The sequence below is a fragment of the Lissotriton vulgaris genome, chromosome 3_1 (assembly GCF_964263255.1).
Source record: "Lissotriton vulgaris chromosome 3_1, aLisVul1.2, whole genome shotgun sequence".
Taxonomy (NCBI): domain Eukaryota; kingdom Metazoa; phylum Chordata; class Amphibia; order Caudata; family Salamandridae; genus Lissotriton; species Lissotriton vulgaris.
Window position 1 is genome coordinate 1,725,169,754 of NC_141689.1, and position 27,524 is coordinate 1,725,197,277.

Consider the following 27,524-nt stretch of genomic DNA (forward strand, 5'->3'; position numbering starts at 1 on the left):
ACCCTGCATAAATGACCTGGCATCCTCTCTAATTTTATAATCTTCTAGTAACAGGACCCCTGACCCCCTTTGTATTAAACTCTTAATGTTGTTTCTTACCCTTTCTGTTCTTGATTTCCACGCCAAGAGGGTGCTGCATTTTTTGCCATATGCGAAATTCTGTAATTTGCTGGCATCCCACCTATCCTTCATAATCTAATCCGTTCTAGCATTAAAATCCGCTTGTAGACTCACCAGTTCCTTCTCCAGCTGAGGGATAAGTTCCCTAGCCGTCAAGACTGCTTGTTGCATCTCCAACTCTTTCTCCCTAACACTCTTAAGGCCCTCTATTTCTCTTTCTTTGCCAGATTTTCTCTTGTGGGTCATAAGAGAACTCAGAAGCCCCCTCAGATGTGTTTTACGGGTATCCCAGACAGTCTGTTCAGTGGAGGAGCCTATGTTGAAGCTAAAAAAATCACCTACTCTATCATTTAGCTCCACCTTCACTCTCTCATCCAATAACAAAATCCTTTCTAGGGTCCACCTTTTCTCTGTCTTCTTAAGCTCAACATTAAGAACTAACTCCACAACGGAGTGGTCTGATATAATCGCTGGGATATAACTAATGGATCCTACGTCTGAAAGCAAATACTGATCTACTAAAACATAATCTATCCTTGAGTATTGCATATACTTTTTACTGGAGAATGAACATTTTCTAACAGTATCATATTTTACTCTCCAGATATCAAGCAAGTTGAACTCCTTCATAAGGTTCCTAAGTGTAGAAAATGTTCAAGTTGGAACGCAGTATTTCACTTTAGAAGTCACGTCCAGTTGCTTGTCAAACCCTAAATTAAAACACCGCCAAGTATGACTGGGACAGACGTATGTAGCAAACTAGTCTCAAGGTTTAAGAGAGGACCAGAATTGTCCTTATTGGGCCCTTAATATACCGCACATGTAATTGGTGACCCGCATACAGACAAAGTTGCCACCAACCATCTCCCAGACTGGTCTGTATCCCATTTCTCCACCTTGATCCCCTTGTTCACTCTTACCACTATTGCTAACCCTCTTATGTACCCTCTTTGTTTGGAACATAACACCTCCTGCACCCAACCTATTTTACTAAAGGCTTGTTTACAGTCTGGGGCTTCCAAATAAGTTTCCTCAAACAAATAAATATGGGCTTCACTGTTTTTTAGGAACTCGCAAACCCGAAATAGCTTCCTACCCCCTCCCAGACCGTTCACTTTCCAGGAAAGGAGTTTTATCTTAGATGACCTACTCATGGCCTACCCGTATGAACCACACATCTAGGGGCACATGCATCAAAGGAAATTGCATTCGCAAATGGTGCGAATCGCAAAATTCGGCCGTTTGCAAATGCAATTCCCATTTTTGGAATGCATTAACATTTTTGTAATTTTCGCAATTTAAGAAATCGCAAAATTGCGATTTCTTAAATAGCTATTGCATTTAAGAAATCTCAAATTGAGATTCCTTAAATGCAATGCATCAAACTCTAAAAATTTGCGAATTCGCAAATAAGGGGAGCAAATTACCATGAAGTTGTCCTTCATGGTAATTTGCGAAAACTTTGAAAAATGAACTAAAGTGCATTTTTCAAAGTTACATTTTTCCAGTGTGCAAAATGTACCTCTAAGCAGATTTCAGGGGTGCAACAGGGTGTCCTTTGGACACCCCTGCACCCTTAAAATTGAATTCTTAATTTGCAAATTTCTAATGGTGAATTGCAAATTAAGAATGTCTTTCCATTCATTCCTATAGGCCTCTAGGCCTATAGGAATGGATGGGGAGGTATTCCTTAATTACGATTCTCAATTAGAGAATTGCAATTAAGGAATTTTAAGAAATCGTTATTTGTATAGCTATTTCTTGATGCATTGCAGTTTGCAATTCCTTAATTGCGATTACTTATTTTTCACAATTAAGGAATCACAAAATGCAATAATGATGCATGTGCCCCCTAGAGCTAAAAAAGAGCCTTCTTTTATTTGTATGAGGACAAGTTTTCCAATTTCACCCTCCCCCTCCTCCCTCCTTGTGCTCTCCACTTAAGCCCACCCCGAGGAACCCACCCTCGATGCTTGGCGTTGGACCCTCATTTTAGGAACCCTCCCTGGGGCAACACAGCATCTTGTTATCTTGTTATAATAAAAAAAATAAAAATTTCCTATTTATATCCGATATAGCCCATTGGCCTTCCTTTATATATTTTACTAGCAGCCCGTCCCGACATTGTCCGGGTTCGAAAAGTAAACTCTGTAATCTTGTTGGCGAAAGGTCCCTCTAGTTAATGTTACTCGTGTTTCCTTGTTTGTCCTTGCCCCCCCGTGAGAATGTTGTTGCTTCTGCCAAGACGATATTTTATGTAGCACTTGGTGATGTTGGCGAGTGAAATATTTGTTTAAGCCCTGAAGTCAAGTTTTCTCCTTAGCGCCACAATAAGTGGGAGTGTTACAGTGGTAACACAGATAGCGGCGAGTGAATCCGTAGCTTTGTTCTTAGGTTTAGAACGCAAGTACTGTGGTGAACGCTGACTCGCTTAAGGGCCATGAAAAAAACTGTTTTTTTTTATGTATGATATCTCCATGCGAATAATATATCTGAAAATTGACTAAGATTTTCCTGGGGGCTTTTCTATCCAGAAGCAACCTAAAAGGGTCCCTATACACTCTTTGTATTTCAGCTTCTAGGTCGATATCTGGTCGATCTTTTAACACCCCTTCTTTCAACAGCTTACATACGAACCCCTTTATGTCCTCTATCTCAGCCCCCTCCGGTGTCTTCAGAATCCTAAGGTTGTTCCTACGGGCCTGCATCTCTAAACTCTCCATATCCATCTGTAAGCATCAGTTCTGGGTTTTTAAAGGGTCTATATCTTTGGAGTTGCATGGAACAGATTCTGATAATGATAAAACTTTGAGTTCCAGTGATCCCGTACGAGCGCATATATCATCGAGTTTTCATTCAAGGGCATCCCACTTATCATGGATACCTTTCTGATTTCCTTCGGATATCTCGAATTTCGTCAGAAGATCACCCCTTAATGTCTGTAACAAGGAGCCTAGGCTGTCACTGTCCTTGTTTACACCTCCTGATGCCTGTGCAGTGGCGTCCATATGAGGTTTTTTCCCTTGGGCTAGGACTTGGACTGTTTCCAGTGTTGACATACCTGAGGGACTGTTTCCAGTATTTCCAGTATTGCCCTCGACCGCTGCCGATTTCTGTAAGGTCTGTGGAACCTAAAAGGGCCCCAAGAGAAGAAGGGGGGATTGTAATATCAGTACTTGTGATAGTATTACTAAGGCGGCTGGAGGGATACACGCGATTGGCCATTGATAAGTTCATAGTGCTGTCCCCAGTTGCCCTACTTGTACTCTTTTCCGGGCCCTCCATGCTTTCCAGAGGTGAAAAGCGGTTTTCAAGCGTAATAGGGGGGGCACTACATTGCACGGACGAGACTGACTCTGTGGCCCGAACTGAACCTGCTCCATTATTTTAAAGTAGGTCTTAATGGATGGGGTATTCTTCTGGGAAGGGCAAATCGCCTTAGGGCCCTTCGATTTTTTGGTGTCCCCAATCTTCGCTGCTTTCTTTTTATGTGGAGTTATTGGGGTCACCCCTCCTACCCCCTCGATAAGATCCAGAATGCCCTTAGTCTTCAGCTCCTGCTGGGACCTTAGTTGGTATCTCTTCCTACTAGGGAGAGGTGGTCCCTTCTGAGGACCCTGCATAAGTGGGCCCACTCTGCCTTTACCAACACTCTGGGGGACTTTGTACCGTTAGCGCTTCCCCTTCTGCTCCCCCGCTCCTTGAGGGAATATCTGAATGGCAATGAGTGAAAGCCTGATCCATCCAGTCCCTCTCCCACTCCCACCCTGCCTGAGACCACCTTACTGGATCAACATGGAATACGGTGGGGCGCTGAAAAAAATGTGGCCACCCCTCGCTGCGAGTAGTCTCTGCACTCTAGCCCCCAAAACCTGTTTTTTGCTGATGCAGTCCGGGCCCGAATCCCAAACCGAATCCTTAGAGTAGCATGGACCCAGCCTCCTGCTCTGTATGCTCCGCCTGCGGACCCGTCCGCGTCTTCTCCCGGGTCCTAGAGTCTTCCGCAGCGACCCGCAGACTTGACCACCCCAGCAGCAGCCGAGAACCCAAGAAACCGAAGAAAAAAGAAGAAAAGGAAACAACTCAACCCTCCGTAATATACCGGGGGAAAATAACAGAATCCCAGCTCTTACCGGGTAAGTTTTGAAAGCATAGCTCCGTTAATCACGCCGTTTCTGTCATACAATTGCTGTGCTGCCCGCCGAGCTCCTGCGACCGGCGTCAGCTCGCCGCCATGTTCTTCCAACCCCCTGGGTTCCTGTTGACCTGCCGCAGTTTTCTCTGCTTTTCTTTGCTGCCCCTCTGCATTCCTGCTTCTCGGGGTGTCGCGGTGTCGTGGCTGGCCGGGGGTGTGCTGCCTCAGCCCTTTTTCTGGTGGCCTTGCCCCCGCTGCAGGCTAGCTGGTGTGTTGTGGCCTCTGCTCCGCTTGTGTGTCATGGTTATTCGCCTCCGCTTCCTGGCTTCTGCATGGTTGGTCGGCGTTTGGGGCTCCTGGTTCCTGGCTTTGTTCCTCCCATCCCTTGGGCTGTGCCTGGTTCTTCTTGCTCCTTCCTGGTGTCGTGCCTGGTGCTCTGCCCCCTCTGCCTGCACCTGGGTGGCTCGTGATGCCTTGGGTCCGGCTGTTCTCTTTTCCTTTGCTCCGGCCTGGGGCTTCGGGTGTTTGTCCCGGGGCCTTCTGTGTGCTTGGGTTGCTTCTGGGGTCTGCTGCTTCTGCCCTGGCTCTCCCTGTGCTTGCCTTTGGCTTGCTTCTGGTGTTTCCTGACTGCCCATCCTGGTTCTGTTGTAGTTCCTGCCTGGTTTGTTCCTGGATGGGGCCTCCTGGGGGTGTCTGGTGGAGGTTTTGTTCTGGCTGGTGTGGTTGGGCATCTGCTCTTCTTTTCCTTGCCGTCCCCCATCCCCGGTTTGTGTTTCTGGTGGCGGCTGCTGTCTGGCCCTGGCTGTCTTTTGCTGCTGCCATGTCCTGGCGTGCCACCTGCTTCCCCTCTTCTGTTCTGCAGTTCTCCTGGTTGGTGGCCTGTGGCTGAGCTCCCCTGTCTGAGCCTGCTTTTCTCTGCTCTCAGTTATTGTGCGTGGTCGGGCCGGGTTGGTACCTGCCTGGCCTCCTGGGACTGCCGGGTGCTGTGGCTTCTTGGTTCGTCTGCACTTGGGTGTGTTTGCTTCCTGGGTTGTTCTGATCTCGTCTGGTTCCCATGGTGGGTGCCTGGCTAGGTGTCTGCTGGGGCTTTTCCGCTCCTACGTGTTGGGCTCCTTTTTGGGCTCTGTTTCCTTGCCTGGGCTTTCTTTTGTGTCCTGGCAGGGGTACTCTGCTGTTGTGGCTGCGTTCTGGTAAGTCCTTCAGGGGTTCTGTGGCTCCGGGTCTGCGGGCTTCCTGCTGGTTCGGGTTGGCCTCGGGCTGTGCCTCTCTGGCTTTTTGGCTGTGCTGTCCCTTTTCGGGCTGCTGTTGGGAGTGTTTTGACGGGCGTTTCCTGGTTCTTACCTTGTTCTGGTGTCCTGGCTCGCTTTTGCCTCCCTTGCTTCCCCGGGCATTGTTCCTGGTGTGGGTCTGGTTGGGGTGTGGTTCTGTGGTGCTCTTACCTCTGTGGGGCCCCCCTCCTGGCTGCGTGTTTCTGGGGTTTTCCTGCTGCTTGGCCCTCTGCCTTCTCTGCTTCCTCCAGCTTCCGCTTTGGCGTTTTTCTCTATTTCTTTTCCAGCCTTCTGTGTGGTCCTGTGGTGGTGTGCTGGTGGTTACCTCTTCCTCCCTGTCCTTTGCTTTGGCCTGGGCGCTGCGTGGGACCCTTACGGGGTTTGGTGGGGCCTGCGGGTCCTCCTGCGTGGTCGGGTTGCTTGGCTCTAGTCCTGGATTCCTGTTTCCTTTGGCGTTTGTTGCTCTGGTTTGTGCTGTTTTCTTGGCTCCTCTCTGGCAATGCTGGGTACAGGCCTTGTGGTCTTTTGGTCTGGGTGCTGTGCACCCTGGGGCGTTTGTTTTTTTCGCTCCTCCTGCCCTTGCTGCTTGCTTCGCCAAAAGATGTGCTTCAAATCGGATGTAGTTTCTCTCTATGCAAGATAACAAAGCAGACAACTCCACACACAGGTCCCTCTACAGGCCCCCCTGCTACCACCCTGGCTACAGTAGGTATCCATGCTAATTTTCAAGCAAATCAAATGCAAAACTCTATTGCAGATCATTAGAGAAAAATTGTCATCACTCCGTATTCCCTCCAACAGCAGAGGTTTCCCCTTCATTTGCTGTGTTGCTTCACACTGTCTTACTGATGATTTCCTTCATGGGTGTGTTAATTCCTTTCTCAGCTGATATGGTCCAATTATCGTTCCATTGAAGTCAAATGTATATACTAGCAGGGAGGGCACTAGGTGGCGCACAACTGTAATGGTGGCTCCTTTGTGAGTCTCCGGTAGCTTGCCCTCAATATCCTGCATTTCTCTTCTTTGTACCGGGAGAAAATTGCCCAAATAGCCTGTCGCCTCCTGAACGAGGTGCCCTCCTGCTCCGGTGTCACTTTCAGCCTCTCCGGACCTCCGATGTCCTCTCCCGAGCGCCTTCTCCATTGCAGCGGGATGTGAGAGCGGGGCTGCTTGAAGCCCTCTGCAGCTGTCGGCGCTATGCAAGCGCCGGGCCTCACACGTGGCACTGGTCCGTGGCACTGGGCCCTGGCACTAGACTGCAAGCCGGCACTGATGCACCATCTGAGTTCAACCTGCACCAACCAACAGCTCCCAGACCTACTGCAGTGAGCCCCTCACCTACGGCTCTCTGGTTTTCAGCATTGATATCTTGAGGGAAGCGGAGACTGCTGCACAACGGACCTGGACATACACAGTAGGTGTAGGCATTGCTCCTCCCTGCCAAAGTGTTACTTGGAGACCCAGACACGCCGTTGCATATTACAGCCTCCAGTCCCTGCTGAATCCTGTGCAAATCAGAGAGGGACAGCTGCCGGCGACCAACGCCCGAGGAGGTGGTAGGTTACGCCACGTCCTTACCACCTCTCCATCCCTCTTTTAGGACCCTCAAGGTAGCTTGCAATGAGGTACACAATCCTACGACCCCAAGACATGGTGGTCATTATAAAGGCCCAAACTGCTGCACAAGCCTGAGGTTTGCACATGCCGCTGTAATGTAGTTTACAGTCTAGTAGCTGGGGTTGGCGGAGTTAGGTGGGCTGAGGGGAAGAGGAAGGGTCAGGACAGGATGAGGGTCAGTTAGGATAGGGACAGGGACGGAGTAAGAAGTAGATAATAAAGCTCCTCTAAACTAAGAACCTGTGTCTGTGGTTCTTTGTAGCACGATGCTACAACTGGCGACGAGGTTGGGATAAACGTGAATGCAGCCCACAAGATCGTGTAAAGGCACCCTGTCCCTGCAGCGTCGAGAGAAGAGCTCTGCTGCCGAGTGAAGCTGATACCGGGCGAAGGAGGTCAGCAGTGAGTGACCCCGATCCTCAGAGACGCTGGGGAACCCCGAGAGAGTCACGACAGCGAGCGCTGAAACGCTCGGCGACAGTAACCATTTCGCGCCGAAAGCGTGAGTCCCGGCGGATGCGTGTTGCCAAGCATCCTTGAAGAAACAGGAGTCGGGAGCCCACTCCGACCCTGTCCAGCACCCCAAAGTGAAGAAAAGGTGTCCCGGTGGAGAGGACGCTGTCCTCGAGAGCCTGCTGCCAAGCGCGGCTGAGTGCGCCAGAACTGGAGCCTGCAGGCCATCGGAGGTTTGAAAACCTCACGCCCGATGCGTGGTCTTTGGCACGCGATCGGCGAAGAAGAGCGGGAAGCTACGAGCAAGGTGGGAGCCCACCCCAACCTTACCTGTTCGTGGCTACAGCTGGAGAGAAGAGGGCCCTGATGTATGCTGCCTCCTAGAGCTGCCAACCTGTGAGTCCAGAGTGGAAGAAAGACCGAGTGAGCCAAGGGAGAGAGCCTCTTGTGCCTGCAGTGACGGCGGCCATCTTGAAGTCAGGCACCCATCAGGACAGACCCCTTGATTGTTGTACGGCGGCCATCTTGAAGTCAGGCACCCAGCAGAAACAAGCATTGTTGAGAACAAACAAACAAGCATTGGCTAAGAGAAAGTAACAAACAAGCATTGACAAGGACAAATAAACAAGCACTGGCTAATAGAAACAAACAAGCATTGGAAAGAACAAGTAAAAAAGCATTGGCGAATAGAAGGAAACAAGCACTGTCAAGAGCAAATAAACAAGCATTGGCGGAAATAAACAAACAACCATTGGAAAAAGCAAATAAACAAGCATTGGCGAACAAAAAAAATAACGCACAAGCAGTGGTGAGGATACATAAGGACACAATGACACAATGTCAAACCACGGGACCCCAGCCAATTCGCCACCGCGAAATGAAATAAAGGGAGGAACACACCTGCGAGCACCAGAACCTCTGACCATGACGCCCGGAGGGAGCATGGGTCCCAAGTGGCAAGAATGGCTGGAAGACTTTGAAGACTACATTGAGGGGTCCAAAGTAACAGCAGATAAGGAAAAGCTAATTGCCCTCGGTAACCTAGCAGGTCGAGAAGTGAGAAAAATAATTAAAGACATTCCATCTGTGGATGCTGATACGTATGTCAAGGTACGTGATGCACTAAATAAAAAGTTTCTCCACAAAAGAAATGTGGACTATGAGCGCCATACATTCCATCAGGCACGTCAGGGAAAAGAGGAAGCGATGAGCATGTTCATCACTCGTCTACGACGGCTGTCGAGGTACTGTGAGTTTGAAACCTTCTCGCCTGATGCTGCCATCAAGACGCAAATCATAGCCGGATGCCACTCAGAAACACTCAGAAGGCGGCTGCTAAGAAAACCACATGAGATAGAAGAGATTGAGGAGATGACTCGCCTGTACGATCAAGCAGAAGAACACGCCGCCACCATTGAAACGGGACACAGTGTGAGTCATGAGCAAGCACACCGCATCCAAGAACAACGCTGGAGCAGTCGGAAGTATTCACAGGAGAAGCAATGGAGGCCAAGACAATCATCACACCAACGACGCCCGGAATACAGAAGAAAAGAACCAGGGCGAAGAGACCGGAAGCCAGAAAGGACCCGACGATGTTACAGGTGTGGATATGATTACCCTCATATAGACTCCTGTCCAGCCATGGGTCAGCACTGTAGAAAATGTGGGCGATCGAATCACTTCGAGGCCATGTGCGGGGACTACCACAAAGAAAAGCGAAGTGGAGCAGCGAGATCCCCTCGCTCCGACACAAGGAAACATCATATCTGGGCCGTCCAGGGAGAGCCAATACGATCCCCAAGCTCATCGCGCGACAGCCGAGAGTCGCGTAGGTCACGATGGGACCGCAGATCTCCATCTCGAGAGTCAAGATCGTCATCCTCCAGGGATTCGGCCTACACCGTGGAGTATGTAAACATGATTGCCGATCCCGATCAACTTAAAAGATTCCTACGCCTACACATCAAGGTGGGGAACCATGACACCAAATTTGTAATGGACAGCGGGGCTTCGCTGAACTACATTCCAGTGACAGAACACAAGAAAATGAATCCGAAGCCTCCACTAACTTTTGCACCAGTCCGTGTCTTCACGTGGATGTCCAAAAAACCGCTTCCCTGTCTGGGTAAATTCCACACGAGACTCACGCATGACAACATTTCCATACCGGCAGTAATACACGTCATCAAGGGCCCTGAAGCGGACTGCCTACTCAGCCTCCCCACTGTGGAGCGCTTGCGTCTAGTAGAAATCCTGTTCAAAGTCAGTGATAATCCAGACTGCATCAGCAAATTTCCCAAGCTGTTCCAAGGCCTAGGCAAGCTAAAAGGGTGTCAGATCCACCTGCACATCAACGAAAGTATCAAACCGGTTGCGCAACACCCTCGACGTGTTCCATTCCATCTGCAAAGTGCCGTTGAAGACGAACTACAGGAACTTCTGTCCGCGGACATAATTGAGCGGACAGATGGCCCGACTCCCTGGGTGTCTCCGGTGGTCATTGTACCCAAAAAAGGAACTCCCAACAAAGTAAGATTATGCGTTGATATGCGCTTGCCAAACACTGCAATTGAAAGGGAGCATCACCCTGGACCGCATCTCAGCGACATGATTGCTGCACTGAACGGCGCTAAATTGTTCTCAAAGTTGGACTTGAACAAGGGCTATCACCAACTTGAGTTAGACGTCAACTCTCGCTATATCACCACGTTTGTTACTCACCTGGGGCTTTACAGGTACAAACGGCTGAGTTTTGGTGTCTCTTCTGCCGCCGAAATCTTTCAGGAGGCGATCCGGCAAATTATTCAACATATCCCCAACACCTTGAACTATAGTGACGACATCCTAGTCTATGGATCTGATGTTCGCGAGCATGACATCGCTCTTGACCGTGTCTGCCATGCCCTGTTGGAGGCTAATCTGACGTTGAACAAGGAGAAATGTTAATTTCACCAAGCTACTCTGAAATTCTTTGGCCACATCTTCTCAGATGAGGGCATGAAGCCAGATCCTGACAAAATTGCAACTCTGAACAACACCAAGAGCCCGCAAGATGTCAATGACTTGAGATCCTTCTTGGGGATGGCCAGCTACTGTGCCCCCTACATCCGTGACTATGTAACCATTAGTCACCCCCTGCGGGCCCTCACCAAACAGGGTCAACCATTCGACTGGACCCCTGAGTGCGAGCGAGCTTTCAAAGACATCAAGCGTGCTGTGGAATCAGCTGACAGCCTCTCGTACTTCAACCCACAGTGGAAGACTGAGATCACAATCAACGCCAGCCCTGTTGGCTTAGGGGCCATCCTGGCTCAGTATGATCACGACTCTGACCAAAGGCGGATTGTTGCCTATGCCAGCCGCAGCCTCTCCGATCCTGAGAAGAAGTACTCACAGCCAGAGAAGGAGAGTCTTGCCGTGGTGTGGGCGTGCGAACACTTTCATGTTTTCATTTATGGCAAACATTTTACCCTGATCACGGATCATCAGGCGCTAGTCACCATCTATGGCAACCCGAAATCCAAGATGCCTCCACAAATTGAGAGATGGGGTCTCAGGCTTCAGGAGTACACTTTCACAATTGTTCACAAACCGGGGAAGGCGGAGAACCCGGCTGACTACATGTCCCGCCACCCTCAGCCGTCTTCAGAATCCAAACCATCGATCGCTGAGGAATACATCCACTTCGTGGCTGACCAGGCCTTGCCACCCGCCATCCCCATGGATGTTATCCCGGAAGCCACAGCACAAGACACCATCCTGCAAATGGTACTCCACAGGATCCAAACTAACAGATGGAGATATAACCCACAGGAAGAAGACACCGACCCCACAATCCGGAAAGAGTTACAAGCATTCCGGCACGTCTGCGATGAACTGTCAGTCACCACTGATGGAATCATTCTACGAGATCATAGACTCGTCATTCCAAGTCAACTAAGGCAGGGAGTCGTTAATGTGGCCCATGAAGGCCACAGAGGAGTGGTATCCACTAAGCGCGCATTGAGAGAACGTATTTGGTTTCCTTCACTTGACCAGATAGTAGAGGATACATTGAAAGACTGTCATCTCTGTCAGCTGACCAGCAAAAGCAGTCCTCCAGCACCACTGCAAAGGACTGCTCTGCCCAGTGGAGTGTGGCAAGAAGTTGCCATGGACTTTTATGGACCACTTCAATCTGGGAAATATGTGGTTGCTATAATCGATGAGTACTCCAGATTTCCTATCGCCCAAATAGTACCGTCCACCAGCGCCTCCTGCACACTCAAGGTGCTTGATGAGGTATTTGCAACCTGGTGTGTTCCCAGAGAAGTTAAAACGGACAATGGGCCCCCATTTAATGGACACGAATTTAGTGCATTTGCAAAGCACATGGACTTCAAGCACAGAAAAGTCACACCACTCTGGCCACAAGCCCATGGCACTGTTGAAAGGTTCATGGCTACCATCAAAAGGACATTCCAGCAAGCGACAGCTGAGAAGAAGGAGCTGCAGGCTGCCCTGAATGAAGTTCTCAGGGCTTACAGGACAACTCCTCACTCAACTACCGGGCAATGCCCTGCGACCCTCATGCTGGGGCGGACAATGAGAAATCGCATCCCGACATGGGAAGGAGCCCTGCAAGAGGCATTGCCGAGTCACAATCATCACGAAATGGCCGTGATCGACAGATAAAACAAAGACAAAATGAAGTCATACGCCAACGCCAAAAGGAGAGGGAGGTCCCCATCCCTACATGAGGGAGATCATGTCCTCGTCAAACAGGAGCAACAGAAAAAGACTGATTGTCGTTTCCGTGATGAGCCACTGCTGGTTACCAAACAAAAAGGCACCATGCTGACTGCGGAATCTGAACACCGTTGGATTACCAGAAATGTCTCTCACTTTAAGAGATGTCCTCAAGACATGGAGGAGCCGGTGACAAGCGCAACCAGCAATCCTGCACTTGCAGATTCTGATCATGGTCACCCGGAAAGCACAGGCCTGCCGGATGGGCCCTCGCCAAGTACGTCCACTGGGACCATGTTGTTGCGACCCCGTCGTGACATTCAGCCACCAAAGAGACTCATTGTAGAGATGGACTGAAGTTAGTTTGTCTGTTTGTTTTATTAAGAAAGGGGGAGATGTAATGTAGTTTACAGTCTAGTAGCTGTGGTGGGCGGAGTTAGGTGGGCTGAGGGGAAGAGGAGGGGTCAGGACAGGATGAGGGTCAGTTAGGATAGGGACAGGGACGGAGTAAGAAGTAGATAATAAAGCTCCTATAAACTAAGAACCTGTGTCTGTGGTCCTTTGTAGCACAATGCTACAGCCGCAACTCACACCAACTAAATCAGAGCCAATTAGACTGTCCAGCGGTGGGATTCTGGAGCATCCCACTAGTGATGGCCCGTACCTGACACTGACCAGCTTGCCTGACATGTAGTTTTTTGCTTCCACCTGCAATTTTATGTTGTACCTCCCATTGTCAGGCTTCCTCCACTAACATCCAGGCACAACACACCAGCTACATCCTACCATTCATAGCCTACACATAGTTCGAGTGGTGCTTTGTTCGAATCCTCTACTGGGCCCCTTTCCTTTGATCGCTGCGCCGCCTCACTCGGGTGAGACACCAACGATATTTCTGAGCAAAGGGGTTACTCAACCTCACATTGCAGTCAGAGGGTCGGCAATCCAAGCTTATCTTCGTCGCAAAGAAGGCTGTCACAGGTTCATGCACAGAGGAGCCGGTACAAAATGTTGAGGACCAATCTCAAGCCCAATCTTCCACTTCAGACGATGAGGTAAAAACGTTGCCGCTAGCGATGCAGCACAGCCTCACAGCCTTGACCATTAAGATGGACACAATGAACAGTTGCTTAGACTTCCTGGTGCTGAAAGTGGATAAGCATGATGAGCCAATCAAGGAGGCTGAACGTAGTGTTTTGGACACAGAAGATACTACGTCCCAGATGCACCAACAAATGACACAAATGGACAAACTTCTGAAAGTAATTGCTGCCAAAAATGAAGACCTTGAAGCTCAAAGCTGTCGGATTTCCATGCACGTCTTAGGCATTTCGGAAAGTACGAACACTGGCCGCATGGAAGATTTCATCGAGCGCCTACTGTGTGACACTTTTGGAAAAGACGCCTTCTCTCCCCATCTGACTGTGGAGTGCGCACACAGGTCTCTTGGCCCCCGCCCTCATCCGGGTGGGGCCCACGTTCTATTGTGGCTTGGCTCCTTAACTATCGAGACTGAGACACCGCACTCTGGCTGGCACACAAGAAGAAGACATTAACATATGACGGCATGAAATTTCCCATCTATCCTGACTTCACCGTAGCTGTACAGGAGGCTCGCCACAAGTTCCTAACAGTGAACCAAAAGCTCCGGAAGGCACAAATGTACTTTGGACTCATGTATCCTGCGCCTACGGGTCACCCATCAAGGCAAGCAAAGCATATTTGTGAATCCACAGCAAGTTGAAGAGTTCCTCGAGCGCATCAAACGACATTCACCTCACCGGAATTCTGATGACTGCACTTCCAATCCACATTGCCCAGAGGCTGACGGCCCCCTGTAGTTATGGGAAACACCTGGCTCTCCCAAAACTTCTATTGAACATGCTGTCTCTCTAATATCCTACACCTTTCAGACCCAGATGTAGCGAGGCACAACCTCACTCCCATTGGTGTTTTGAACTGCATGCAACCTGCCGATGTCAGCAAAGTGTACCTAGCACCCCTGGTGCATCTTATTGTTATACGGTGTGCTAACTATATGACTCTGACACTTGTACTTTCTCTCCTCTGAATAGTGCTGAGCACCTTCCTTTTGTTTCTCCATATGTTCCCCTGCTGCCAGGGCAGCTGTTTGGCAGCATTGGGAGAAGGGAGGTATCTGTGGTCCACCAGCAATCCCCCTCATATGAGTGATCCCCCACAAGACTCTCTCCCAAGTTGGTCTTGTTTGACCTGGATTGACCAGTTTGAGTATTTTTGGGCTCAGGGTGGCAAATGTAATTCCAGCACAATTCGGGTGCTGTTATGGGTTGGTGTTGTGGGTTGGGGTGGTTTGGGCACAGTTACTGTTTTCTCATGACTTTTCCATTATTCTGCGACAGATGGGCATACCAACGCGCATAGGTATATTGCCACATAAGACTTCACATGCAACACTACACATCAGCCATTTGCTCCCTAAATCTGTTCCCACCAGTTGAGACACTGCAAGTAAACCTGCTCACATGGAACTTTAGGGGCCTTGGGGATCCGCGAAAATACAGGCTAGTCCTGACATGTCTTGACAGGCACCAGATACACATAGCAATGCTGCAAGAAACACACATGGACCCCTACCATCCCGAACCTTCGGCTGCAAATGGGCTGCACACTGTGTTTACTCCTCTTACTCCACCTACTCCTGGGGGACACTAGTCCTAGTCAAAGGAACATTCCCTTCCTCCTTAGTGGGACTTATGGAAACCGTTACAGTAGAAGTTGTATGCTGTGGGGCACACTGGGCACACAATCGGTCACACTCGTCTATTGTTACGGACCGAACACGGATGATCCAGACTACTTCATTACACTCTGGGGGCAAATTCTCAAGGTGGGCTCCACACATGTTATTTGGGGGGGCCACTTCAATACCACCTTGTGTCTTGCCGCTGATAGATCTAACCCGCTTCCTCTTTTACACCAAGACACAAGGCACGCTCAAAACACCTAGTCGCTGACCATGGTATTTTGGACTTGTGGTGTCACGTACATCCCGCTGGAAGGGAGGGCACCTTTTACACTGTAATGCACTCCTCCAGTGGTGTGCCTTCCTGGGTACAGAGGGCCCGATTCACAGAACTAACTTAAGACAAAATCCTAAATTTACTACCATTTTGGTATTCAAAGAAGGTACTTACTCATTTTGGTATTCACAGAAGGCACTTACTCATTTTGGTATTCTCAAAAGGCACTTACTCATTTCGGTAGTCACAGAAGTTGGGAGTCCTAATTTTAGGACTCCTAAATGCCTTCTGTGAATACCAAAAGTTTTAAAATTAGGATTTTTCTCAGTTTAGGAGTAGTAAAGTTAGGACTTATAACTTTAGGACTCCTAAATGCCTTCTGTGAATACCGAAAGTCTGAACATTAGGATTTATCTCAGTTTAGTAGTAGTTAAGTTAGGACTCCTAACTTTAGGACTCCTAAATGCCTTCAGTGAATACCTAAAGTCGTAAAGTTAGGATTTTTCTCAGTTTATGAGTAGTAAAGTTAGTAATCCTAAAAATATGGGGAGGGAGAAAGGCCTGGCAAAGCGCTAGCGATGGAAATTCGTCAGCCTTGTTTCTCAAACTATATCCCTGACAATTGATAGTACTGGGAAAAGCCACAGGGATAGTCTTGATATACTGGACGTGTTCACTGATTTCTATACTGATTTGTCGAGCACCCGCAGGACTTTACCCCCAGGATTTGCTCACTATCTTGGGGATATTGCATTGGGCTGGCTCGGGGATCATCACAGAGAATTCCTAGCGGCACCATTCGAAGATTACGAACTGAGGGCTGCCGTCATGCAGATGCAATCCGGGAAGGCCCAGGGCTCCGACGAGCTCCCTGTCGATTTCTATAAAACCTACCTTACCCAACTACTTCCTGTCTTACAAGAAGTTTACCTAGAGGCTCAGGAATTACAGTTTCAACCCGGTTTGATGAGGGAGGCCATTATTACATCGCTATTGATAACTGGAAAAGCTCCAGACTGTTCAGACTCTTATAGGCCCCTTTCCCTGATAAATACCAACACCAAGATCCTCACCAAGATTAATGCTAATCGTCTTAGCCTACTCATGGACAAACTGGTTTTACCGGACCAGGTGGGTTTTATCCCCGGTAGGGCAACTTCCCACAACCTCCGCACTCTTTTCTCAATCTGCAAAATGTTGACCCCCAACTGGAAGTAGTGACGGTCTTTTTAGACGCCACAAAGGCATTTGACTCTGTGGAGTGGAACTATATCTTCACCATCCTCCAAAGCATGGGAGTTTCCTAGCATGGATACGTCTCCTCTAAGCATCTCCACTAGCTAGATTACTCATCAATGGGCATACATCCCTCCCCTTTGCTATTACCCGTGGCACCCGGCAGGGCTGCCCACTTTCCCCGCTAGTTTTCGACTTGGACGTAGAGCCTCTAGTCACCAGGCTTAGACAGCACCATAACAACAACACTCTTCGATGCTTCCTTCACCCCATCTTAATCTCACTCTACGCGGACAGCTTTACTCTATATGTCCGGGACCCATCCCAGAATCGCAACCCTTTGCTCTGTGAGTTTGTTCTTTTTGGTGGTCTTCCTGGGATTCATATTACCTGGGCTAAATCCCAACTTTTCCCACTTACCACCTCTGTTTCGCCATTTGATACTGATTACCCGATAGAATAGTGCACTTCAGACTTAAAATACTTGGGTATCCATGTTACCGGTGATTGAGACAAACTGATGAGGCTAAATTATGGGAAGACGAGGGATCATATCACTGTCTGCATAACGATGTGATTCGCACTTCCACTCACTATGGCCGCCCACATTTCTCTTATTAAAATGGTCAAACTTCCCAAACTCTTGTACCTATTTTTAAATATTCTCTGTGACTCAAGCCGCTACTTCTTCTCCTCCTTGCATTCAGAATTAACTAGATTGATCTAGGACGGTAAACACCCAAGATTACAATGGGATGTATTTTCTCGCCCATACTCTCAAGGGGGATTTGATGTCCCCAATTTCGAGGTGTATTATCCCTGTGCCCAAGCGCACTACGCTCACTATTGGTTCCATCCCCCGATATACACGCCTCACATGGCGACCGAACACTGGTTGGCAGATCCCATCCCTCTAGACGGGGTGATACTACTGGATCGCCCACCAGGTGCTCACACACCCACCTCCGTTGACTGTATGATTAGGGCCTGGCAGCTCATCTCTGCACGCTTGCATGCCCCTATGCTATACTCACCATTGCTCCCCTCATGTACCATCCAAGAATGCCAGTCCTGCAAGAGGGCGCCTTTAAAAAGACAAGAGCCAAATACAACATCACCTGCAGGGGCTATCTTTATCTTCAGGGGAAATTACACACATCGGCGCAACTATTCGCCAAGTCACCGCCCACCCCATGGATTTCTTTATCTACATCCGACTGCGACAGGGCCTCAAGGAACATACACCCACACACCCACAAGAACGCCGTGACTACTTACCATTACACCACGGGCTGCAAACTGACATCACCTCACACTTAAGGCCCCATTAGGATGTCAGGCGGCTCGCCAATGCCATATGGGCGGTGGCGATCCGCCCAACATCCTTCCCCGCTCGCCAACCATTTCCCCCCTGCCTTATTACTATGGCGGGGGGACCGTGGTGGACAGAAAGACCATCTGCCGCTTTTCAGCCCAGTCAAGGAGTTGATCGAGCAGAAAATGGTTTCATATGTTGTCGGTGTCTGTTAGACACCGACATCCATATTAGGGGGTGTTCGGGGACATGCTTTTCCATGGCGGCAACGCCACTACAGATAAGCATGCCTGAATGTCTTATGGGGGCCCCTTGCGGGCCCCCAGGGATTCTGGGGGGGTGCACACACTTCACTGTACAACGTGGCAGGCACTACGCAGTGCCTGTCACGTTGTGCATTGAAGTGCACAATGTGCATTTTTTGCATTTTTTAGCTTTGCGGCGGGCGGTGCTTTCAGCACCTCCCGCCGCAAAAATAAGGGATGCGCCCACCAGCGGGCGCATCCTAATGGCCCCCACAGGACCGCCGCCCTTATGGCGGGTGGTCTCGTTTTACGTCGAGATGGCGGCCGGACAAAGTCCCCCTGCCATCCTAATGGGCCCCTTAGTGTCTACCCTCTACCACAACATATCTATTGCCAACACGTACCTCCCTGTCCTGCCAGGGCCAAATGGACTCTGGAGCTGGGACATGCACTCACTACCCAACAGTGGACATATTGCTGCACACAGACTACAATGGTTTCCTCCAGCAGAAGGCTGCGTATCATCCATTACGAATTTCTGCATTGCTTATATTATACTTCCATTTGGGACCCACTTAAAGCCTATCTCCTTGAACACCCGGTCGCGAGACCGTGACACCCCTCCTCCCTCAGCATCCAATCCCATAATTAAAACATTGTTATTATCCTGCTGTATAGACATGGATGCCTGTCCCTGACTCTCCTCTCTTTACTCCAGTGACTTGTTACGGACACATTGCCATAAATCCTTTCATCTGATACATTGCTTATGTACTTGTTGCATATCTTCTATGATGTTGGTCACATTCTGATGTTCCTATTTCATTCTGCTAAACGTCGTTTTATGTTGTCTTATTGTATTTATGCCGATACTACTCTTGTGCCTATCTGTATGGTACGCACATCACGTTTGATGTACTTATTGGAAACTATTAAAATAAATTAAAAATGTATATACTAGCAAGGCCGGCTTTAGGGTGGTGCGACCTGTACAGTAGCCCTGGCCACTAGCCTGGAGGGGAGAGGGGCAGGGCACCGATCTCAGGGGGCGCTGTGATTACCAATAACTTTCGATGTAATAGCGCCTGCTGCAGGGTTCCTTGTGCATCCAGCTTTCAGGCAGCAATAAAAATGTAAAGATAGCTCTTGTGATTAGTGTTTCTGCTGGAGAGAGAGGTCAGAGTTTTGTCTAGGAGCAGCTTTGACCCACCACAAAATAGCACAGATGGTTAATGTGCCTGCTGCAAAGAACAGATCTGTGTTTTAAGCGAATAGCTGATTGGATTAGTAAAGTCAGCTGTTACCAGCTCTTTAAAATACATTAAATATTATGTGAGAGAGGGACTATGGAGAGATGAGGGGCACTATTGCGGGTGGTACTGAGGGAATCTGAGGAAGAGGTCATGGTGTGGGGGCTGGGGGTGACTGCCAAAACAGATTGTTGCACCAGGCGCCAGCAGCTCTACGGTATGCCCTGTTTACTAGTGTATATGATGAATGACCTTCAAGCTTGTGGTGCCCCGCTCCGCACACCCACCACCTGCCCTGCATGTTCTGCGGTTCAGTTTGCCTATTGGTCCATTCATTAGAATGTTTTGCAATTGGCTTTTGAAACTGTGTTGTTTTCTGTCCTTTTTGCTGATCTTCTCTTGGTGTATGAGGAGTTCTTGAACTACTGCTGATTACGCTACTTCCTGTTCCTGCTCATATTGCTTTAAGTTTTCCTTCAGTTCTTTCTTGGGATATCTTGTGCAAGGAAGGGGATCACTATATACTCTACTGAGGATCCCTTAGGTTCAGGCACGCTTTTAGCAAGCTGCAGACTTCTGTACAGCACAGCGCAAAGACATAGGCAAAGTCAATATCTCTGGCTAAACACTTATAAGGTCCCAAAGGCGAGACCTATTGGCTGTGCCAATGCTTGTTTATAATGATGGGCCTTTGGTATAGCTAAGGAAGCGCCATGAGAGGGGTGGTTTTATGGGAGGGGTTAGAGTAAGAAACTTTAGAAATACACTGAAAAAAGTCAGTCATTTCTTTATTTTTTACTGTTTACATAAGTTAAAAAGGATGTTTATCTTAAATTCAAAATGTGTTTCATTTACATCTACATGTTTGACTTAAATATAAAATTACTCGTCAATACATTTCTAGTTAAGTAATTCCTTTCATTATCTATACTACTATTATAAAGGAAGAACTTTGAGGCTTTGAGGCGGGTAAACTCGGGAACCACAGCGCCAATCCACACACCCGATACATCGTTGTAATCCTCAGGGTGTGCAGATGAACATAGTCTATATAAAGTTAAAAAATATGCTGTATTTAAAAAATTTACATTATAAAAAAAGTAGTCCCCTCGAAGTAGCACCGGCCGCAACCTGCATGCTGACGTCAGGAGCGCGGGAAGGTGCGGCGTCCAGGAGCGCAAGGAGGAGCGGCGGACATGGCGTGGGGAGGAGCGGTGACGAGCGGCGGACATGGTGCGGGGGAGGAGAAGAGGTGAGGAGCAGCGGACCGGCGGGAGGAGCGGTGACCAGCGGCGAGGAGCGGTGAACTGAGGAGCGGCGGCTGAGGTAAGCGGGCAGGCGGGGGTCGGGGCAGGCGGGGGACGGGGACTTACACCAAAACAGAAGGAGGAGTGGTGAACTGAGGAACGGCGGCAGAGGTAAGGCTCCGGGAGACAATGTCGGGCAGGCGGGGGTCGGGGCAGGTGGGGGACGGGGACTTACACCAAAACAGAAGGATACAATTTAGATCGCCTGAGGTAAGGCTCCGGGGGACAATGTCGGGCCAGGCGGGGGTCGGGGCAGGTGGGGGACGGGGAGTTACAACAAAACAGAAGGGTACAATTTACATCGGCTGAGGAAAGGCTCCAGGGGACAATGACGGGGCAGGCGGGGGTCGGGGCCAGCGGGGGACAGGGACTTACAGCATCTGCCATGGAGATTTATGCAGAGCGTCTCAACACTGGGCCTTTGTGACATCTGGGGGACAATGTTGGGGCAGGCGGGGGTCGGGGCAGGCGGGGGACGGAGCGGCCGGGGGCCTGGGCTGCTGGGCAATGTCGGGGCAGGCGGGGGTCGGGGAAGCCTGATTGCTCCCGGACAAGGTCGGGACGGGCTGCTAGTAGTTCATAAAAACTGTCCATTTGTTTAACCTATTACTGTTGTAAGGGAGGGGTTAAAGTTAATTTGAATGGAGAAAGAAAACAGCCTGGGAGGTTGTGCCCAAATGGAATACATCAGGTAAACCTCATTTTGTACGTACTGGCACGAGGAAGAGACAAACTGAGTAATGGAGCTTAATGGAAAATAATGAAGGCAGTAAAAATCCCTCTACAGATGTGCACTGGCATGTTCTAGCTATATTTTAAAATTCGCATAAATATTGGAAGAAAGAAATGAACAAAGAAAATATGAATACTTTAAGACAGAGTGGTGCAAATGGAAGAGATGTTTTTATCTCGATATTTTAGCATACCATCCACGAGTTGTGCGCAAAAAAAGATGAAAAGATGGTTAATAGAATCCAAGGAAGTGTAACCTGAGATCAGGCCTTCTAATGAGATTTGCGCCTCACCACATTTCACATGCTGATTTAGATATAAGTGACACAGTGGATCCTTAAAACCGAAGTGCCTGTCACAGGCTATTGACTCCAGCTGCCCTTCAGATGGCAGAAAATGTGACTGAAGGGAAAAGACATCAGCGGACATCATGTGAAAATGCGGTCCTTTTTCATTTTCTATACACCGACCTTCTCTGTGTCGAGGCTTTCTTAAATCCCCACGGAGTGGGTGGTCATGGACAAAAACATTTCAAATAGCTTACCATTGAAATTCATGAAAAGTTGAAATGTTTAGTTTGAGTTGTATAGGAGTCTGCCCCTCTCTTGAACTAAAGAAACCATTGTTGTTTTCACGAGAAATCTCTGCAGTACAAAACTACTGCACTTTGGGGCGTCATCGGGAGGGCAACTTCACTAAGTATGTACACTCGATGCTTTGTCAGTGCTAACACTTACAGATTTGGAAAATGGTCTTTTTAAGGACAACAGCATCATTTATTTCCAATTGATCCACAAAGCACTTAGAACCCAACTGGCTACCTTGCAAATGGATGAATGGAGCTGTCTCTGTAATCAGATACGGCTGGGAATCTACCAAACCACTCAACACCGTTTAGTGGAAAAGCCTTCTGCATCTACCACTTTCCCACATCCAACAATGAACAAATGGTGTGGGCCGCTAAAGTCAGAAACTCGCAGAATACTTTGACAGCTACTTGCTGTGTGCGGGGAGAAGCGGGAGAAGTTTTAACAGCACACAAACACGCCTGGTGTGTTGCTGTCTGGGCTGTCACTGTTATAGACGCGCAGTACCATACAAAAATACACTAACACAAAGCCAATGCTCTGCAACCCGTTTTCGAATACAGGCAAGCACTTTGATGCTACTTTTTTTTTTTTTACAACTGATTGGGCTGTGATATTTTATTATTTTTCCCGTTGAGCAGGCTATTGTATTCTGCTCCCTTTTTGATGACTTCTGTGGGGTGACCATGTCTTGAAGGGCTCTACGTTTGCACCTGGGAGGGGGTTTAGTGGCGCCCTTTGACCCTTTAACGCAGTACGTTCAAAGTCCAGGTTTTCACCATCTTTCCTACTTTTCTTTGTGCTTGTTGACATATTTCTGTTCTTCCCTGTCATTTTGGTTTGTTTTGCATTTCTAGTTTTCGTTTGTCTTTTGTGCCACTGTTAACATTGCTAATCTTTGTACCATCTTTTGAATTATCAATCAATCAATCAATCATTTGTAAAGCGCACTACATACCTGCAAGGGTCTCAAGGCGCTGGGGAGGGGGGGCCTCTACTGATCGAACAGCCAGGTCTTGAGTATCCTCCTGAAAGTCAGCAGGTCTTGGGTGTGTCGTAGGCTCAGTGGGAGGGTGTTCCATGTCTTGGCGGCGAGGTGGGAGAAGGATCTCTCACCGGTGGTTGTTCTTCGGATGCGCAGAACTGTGGCGAGTGAGAGGTCGGCGGAGCGGAGCTGGCGGTTTGGGATGTAGAATAGAGCTGTCTGTTGATGTAGGCTGGGCCGGTCTTGTGGAGTGCCTTGGGTGCATGGGTGAGGAGCTTGAAGGATATCCTCTTGTTGACAGGGAGCCAGTGCATGTTTTTCTGGTGGAGGTGATGTGGCTGTCGCGTGGTACGTCGAGGATCAGTCGTGCCGAGGCGTTTTGGATGTGTTGTAATCGTTTGATGAGCTTGGTTGGGGCTCCCGCGTAGAGGGCGTTTCCATAGTCGAGTCTGCAGCTGACGAGGGCCTGGGTGACTGTCTTTCTTGTATCTGTCGGGATCCATCTGTAGATCTTGCGGAGAATGCGGAGGGTGTTGAAGCAGGAGGAGGAGACGGCTTTGACTTGCTTGGTCATTGAGAGCGTTGAGTCGAGGATGATTCCTAGGTTGCATGCGTGGTCAGTGGGTGTCGGGGCTTACCCCAGTGCCGTTGGCCACCAGGAGTGGTCCCAGGCTGAAGGGTTGGAGCCGAGAATGAGGATTATTGAACACCTCCTTGTAAAAAAGCACAACATCAAATCCAATAGGTTAAACATTGATTATTTAGGGAGACATGGCATGCATCATTGACGATTTTGAAAATATTTTGCTTGCAATACTAATTTTGGTTTAAAAAAGCCAAATTTTTTTTACACCTGTGTGTACCTTCAATGTTTTTTAATGATGATTCACCAACAAGGACCAATGCATCTTGGCACCCTCCTTCCAGGTGCCTTTGGTTGCAGGACCAGCCTGTAACACAGTAGAAAATGCTTTTGAGCCCAACTAACCAAATCGCTGGAAAGGCTGCTCTGGCTATTGCATCACTCTATTTTAGCAGTGAGGCAGCAGTGCACAAGAAGTAAATGTTTAGCAGAAGAAAGTTCGAGTAGGTGTGAGCCTATATATAGTTTATCAAAGTTATCACAGTTGCAAATTGTTGTAAAAGTAAAGCCGAGGTAATACGTTTTGCTAAACCACAACCTTTAATAGGCACAACATAGAAATCTGTAAGTACAGTACAATTGGAATTCAACGATTAAAAGTGCACAAATTGAAATTGCACAATAAAGTAGTCATACATTAAAAAGGCAGTGATGAAGCTAGGGCCGTTGACATCAAACTTAAATACCATTCATGATGTCTATATTCTCAAACGCCAGAGTGTACAAGAAAGTGAGAATATCAAATCAACACAATGCAGTAACAATTAAAAGGTTGTATGGCACATAGTGAGCCCATAAAACATAACATTTTCAGTAATTTCACAATGGGAAACTGAACATGGATGATTACAATCCACTCAATAAAAATCTTGCTAATTTATATGAGGTTGTGAAGTTTGAGAACCTGAAAACTAACAACTGGCTGAAAAAGAATAACATGGTGGCAATTGATGAAAGGGTGAATTAATAACTGGGCAAAAGTTTTGTAAAGTATTTCAAAGGGTGAGATGAAGCATGTAGAAAAGATGAGTTTTTCTCCTGGCTTGGGATAGTTGGTCAATGCCGTGATCTGATCTTCGTCCCTCGATCTGGAAGCCCAAGAGGATCCTGGGCCATGGCTGCACACTCAGGGACTGGCTGTTATGAGGACAGTAGGGTGTAGTGATCACATTACAGTATGACCATGAGAGCAGTGTGTGAGCCAAAAAAATAAAAAAGGTGTGCCTCAAGATGAATCAGACCCATGCGGATCTGGTTAGAATCCATCAAATATCACAGTATAAGTCACAGTCAATTATAAGGTGACACAAAATGCATCAGTATATACCTATTACGCAGTATATTTTCTCTAAAGACATTGGTGTAATAACACACATGCCATGGTTAAAAAACATATTACATCAAATATAACACTCTTCATTATATCAAATATCACTCAAACACACAACAAACTGTAACACAATAATTACCTCAGTTCCTAATGTCAGAGAAGGTTTCCCTAATAGCAGTGATGTACTCAAGTTTCGAATTAGAGGCAAGCCAAAGTTAAAAAACAAAACATAAAAGAAATAGTAACCATAACAAATCTAAGTGCAGACTGGAAGGACATTATATAACAACTAAAACGTCATCCTTTCTTTATGAGATCACTCCTCACCTAGTATTACAAGTAGAGCAACCAGTGGTTTATTTTATGTAAATTACTTCCAGTCAGCACTTACATTTTTATGATTACTTTTTTTTATGTTTTGCTGTTTATCCAGAGGAATTCCCTGCTGCTTGAGGCACACCATGCACTCTGTGAGGGAAGACTGGACCTGTTCTCTTCATCCTAACCAAAACTTAGTGACTCCCAGGGTGAGTTGGCTGACCTTCTGTTCTGAGCTATAGGAACACAACAAGCTCCAGAGGCTTCTCTGCAACTGCCCACCCTACCTGATGCAACAAGACCTGCCTAAGCCCTGCTGACCGCTACTAGAATGGGGCCCTGATCCCCAAGAGGTGGCCCCTGCCTTGAATGACATCATAGTGCAGTCCTCTGAAAGAAAACGAGGAATCCTGAAATGTTGGGGTCTTTGCGACTGTGAAAAGGCCTGTACACACCTAGACTCTGCTGTCCATTACAACCTCCATTGTGAAGCTCTGGTTAACCCTGCCCTTCATGCTACAGCATCCTTCAGAGAAAACCAGCAGCATGAGATCAACAGTTCGTTAGACAGCAAATTACACCCGCATCACAAACTGGACTCTTCTCACCAGACTTTGAGAAGATAGCCTTTTCAGCTAGACTAACCTGGTCCCTGCCTCATTGCCTGTGGTCCATCTATGTTGGCCTGAATATTTTACTTTCTCTCTGGTGTAGCATGACCGGATGTCCATGTGTGGTGCTTTGTGCTTTAAGGCACAATCTACACAAACTTTGTAACTGAAAGGTATTGTGGTTGTTGCTAAAGGGGGGTCTTCCCCCCTCAATCAAAAACACAATGTCCTTCATAAGTCCGTCATTGTGGTACTATAGTCTCTGCAGCCATGTGATATTACCTGATTGTTCTTTCAGAGACTCAGAGGTTGAGTCTTAGAGGCAAATATGGCATATCAAGGCCTAAAAATACCATTTGATGGATAGCTCCTGGCCTGTCTCCATTAGATAAAGAGTAAATGTGGTAGTGAACATGTGGGAAATGCTGAAAAGGCTGATCAGAGAGATAAGGCACGCCCATTCCTATGTTAATCTTGTGGTGTCTTTTGTTGAAGTACAGCACTTTAGAAAATTCCAAAAAGCTTTTTGGTCTGTCAGTAAAACCTTTTCTTTATTTAGATCCCACATGTCAAGACATGATTAATACTCAGGATTATGAAAACAAAATCACAGAAATTTCAAAGTTTGCAATGGGGACAAAATATAAAAGGAAGTAAACAAAAACAGTGACTTGTGAATTATAACTCTGATTACTCATTAACTAGAGGCTGCTGTTGGAGATTGCTCAATTTTCTGTCCTGTAGGACATAACACCTTTAGCTGGTACTGAACAAGAATGGTATAAGAGATTAGGTTATTGGTGGAGGATGTTGAAGCCCCACTCAAGAAACAACCACAATCTTTGTCAGGCTGAATCATAAAAAGTCACTAAATTAATCTATGCTTTACCCTGGTAGCTGGGCATAAAAAATTTAGACGTAACTTAGACGCAATGTGTAAATTATTTCTACAGCACACAAACAGTAATCAAGTGACAACACAACACAGCACAAGAAAATCTCAAACCAACTTAGAAACATGAAGTATATTTTATTAAATAAACCGATACCAGAACAGCACAAATTGAACCGATAGAATCAGAGATATTCACTTTGTAAAGTTTTAAAAAAGATAGCGCCACAAAGCAGAAAGTGTCAACTGAGGGTATCTGGACCTGCTGGACCGGGACAGTCACATGTTCAGGAATACTGCAATGGAGCGCAGGCCGGGCACAAGATTTAAACATGATCCCCTAGCAGTTGTACCTTATGTTACTTGAGCAAGATCTGCACAGGTGTGGCTTACCTGACCGAAGCCTAATACGTGGGAAGGGACAAGTAAGTAGCGATGTTAAGTTAAGTTGGTTAAGATAATTTTGCCAAGAATCTGCATCAAGAATTCTCCTAAGGGTTTAGCCAGCTCCGAACCTTGGTAATAGAATGTGGGAGGTCTGGTATCTCTTTCCTCAGGACTCGATATTCCAGCAACCCGCAAGGGTAGGCTGGAAAGACCGGAGCTGGATTTTCTCAGCTGGAGAAAAAGACAGCGTCTCTCTCAGTGCGTCAAACAGGAGGGGCGGCTTCCACGGGCACTCGCATCAGCTGGCCGCTCTGCTCCAAACCACTGTGTGTTTGCTTAAGGCAACTGTTGGTATTTTAT